Source organism: Nycticebus coucang, chromosome 21 (genome assembly GCF_027406575.1).
Source record: "Nycticebus coucang isolate mNycCou1 chromosome 21, mNycCou1.pri, whole genome shotgun sequence".
Taxonomy (NCBI): domain Eukaryota; kingdom Metazoa; phylum Chordata; class Mammalia; order Primates; family Lorisidae; genus Nycticebus; species Nycticebus coucang.
This window is the reverse complement of record NC_069800.1, coordinates 22,393,700-22,395,912: the sequence shown is the minus strand read 5'-3', so window position 1 is coordinate 22,395,912 and position 2,213 is coordinate 22,393,700.

Genomic DNA, 2,213 nt, shown 5'->3' with positions numbered 1-2,213 from the left:
TTCAGTTTGTTCTGTTTTTTACTTTTTTTTTTTTTTAAGGCAAGGTCTCACTTTTGCTCAGTCTATTTTGAACTCCTGAGCCAAAGCAATCCATGCACCTCAGCCTCCCTGAGCAGTTTTTTACTTGTTCTTGGAATAGGCCTGTGATGTCTCAGCTCCTTAACATGCACACCAGAAACCAGAATTTCCTGTCTATTATGTTGGGAGACATGCAGCAAGTCACTTGGCAAAGAGCATCAATATCTAAATCCTACTATAGGTGTTGAAGGATTGGAAACAATAATCCAATCAACCCCAGACCTTCATGGAACTAGAAGGATTGAGGAAGTTGGTAGGCAGGTTTTGCCTTAGTCTTAAGTGGTCAACTAAGATGAAATCAGTATTGTCCCCAAGGGAATGATCAAATGATAGTGATTGTTTTATGGTTGCACAAAACTCTGAATGGGACCTGAGGTTGGAGTTGTGAGGACCAGAAAGGCCTCAAGGGAGGAAGATAATTAATATTTATTGCCAAAAGTTGAGGCGGGTGGATTGCCTCAGTTCACAAGTTCTATCCAGGCATTGTGGTGGGCACCTATAGTCCCAGCTAACTGGGAGGCTGAGGCAAGAGAATTGCTTGAGGTTTTCTGTGAACTATGATGCCACAGCACTCTACTAAGGGTGACAAAGTGAGAGTCTCTCTCAAAACAAACAAACAAACAAAAAACTTATTGCCTGTCATGTTTTCTTTTCCCAACAATTTATTTCTAGAATCATGCAAAACAGGGCAAAGAAGGCTGTAATTATGGACTGGAGACAGTAAGGGTCAAAAGAAGGAGAGAAAGAAAAGAAGGAAGGAAGGAGAAGGACAGAAGAGAGGGAGGGAGGGAGGAAGGAAGGGAGGGAGGTAAAAAAAGAGAGAATAAAAGGGAAGAAGCTGGGGAGATAAGACTCCAGACATCTCTGGCTTGTGGGATCTGCCTATAATCATCCCTTCGAGGATACAGGGAGTCAGCAAGGGATTTCTGGACCCCAAGAGGAGGACAAAAACAGTAGAAACTGGCAAGTGGTTGCATGTGTTCGATCGACCTAATCACGCTGGCAACCATAAGTACAAGCAGCAGTGAGACTACCAACAGGAAAGGCCTTACCTGTGAACTGTTTCGGTGTTTTTGGACTTGGCACTCAGTTGAACTGACTTGCGGAGAGCTTGAGCAGGAGTCCGGAGAACTTTGGGCATTGTCTGGGGCCCCAGACAGAGCCACTGAGCTGGGCTGCAGGGAGCCATTCTGTGAGAGAACTGCCCTAGCAAGCTCTGAACTCAGGGTGCCAGAGCAAGGATCAGGTGGGACCCAGTAACCTAGTGACTGAGCAGCTTAAACACAGGGTCTGAGCTGCCTTACAGCCTTAACCCTTAGGGGCAGAGTGAGACGGTTTTGGCACACTGGAGGCTCTGGCTGTTGCCCTGGGTAGAGTGCCGTGGTGTCACAGCTCATAGCAACCTCAAATTCCTGGCTTGGGTGCTGCCCGGACCTTCATAAGATCTGTGCCGCAAGCCCACACCAACCGAGCCTCCGCATGCCCTGACCAGGAACTGCGGGAGCCGTGCAACCCTGTGTCCTTCATCCTGTGTCCAGCCTCGACTCTGGCCTGCTCATCTGGCCAGGGATACTGGTTGCCGCGTGCCCTCTGGAGCCCTCCCTGCTTCTACGCAGAGCCCTTCTCCTGGCCAGAGACTGCTGAAGCATTGGACTCTCTGTGCCAAAGTCACTGGGTGCCAGGCACTCCCAGAACCGTGCACAACACCTCCCGCCCTGTTGCTGGATCTGGGTGTGTCACACAACAGAGCTGCTTCCACAACCAGAACTCCCTAGCTGGAGCAGCCTCAGAGGAACTACACAGGGTCACTTCCTACAAAGATCAAGCAACAATAGAGTGATCCCACTGGGATCTAATCTTGGAAAGACACCTCCACAACTCTGAGGATGGCCAGAGGCAATGGTGAAAAACAATAATGAGGTGAAATCAACAGAAAATCTCTGGCAATCTGAATAATCAGAGTAGATCAACTCCCCCAAGAATCAATGGGGCTGACACAGCACAAGATCCCATGCACAAACAAATAGCCGAGATGTCAGAAATCGAATTCAGAATCCGGATAGCAAATAAGATTGAATTAGAACTCCAAGCAGTAACCCCAAAAATATCTCAAGAATTCAACAAATTCAAAGACC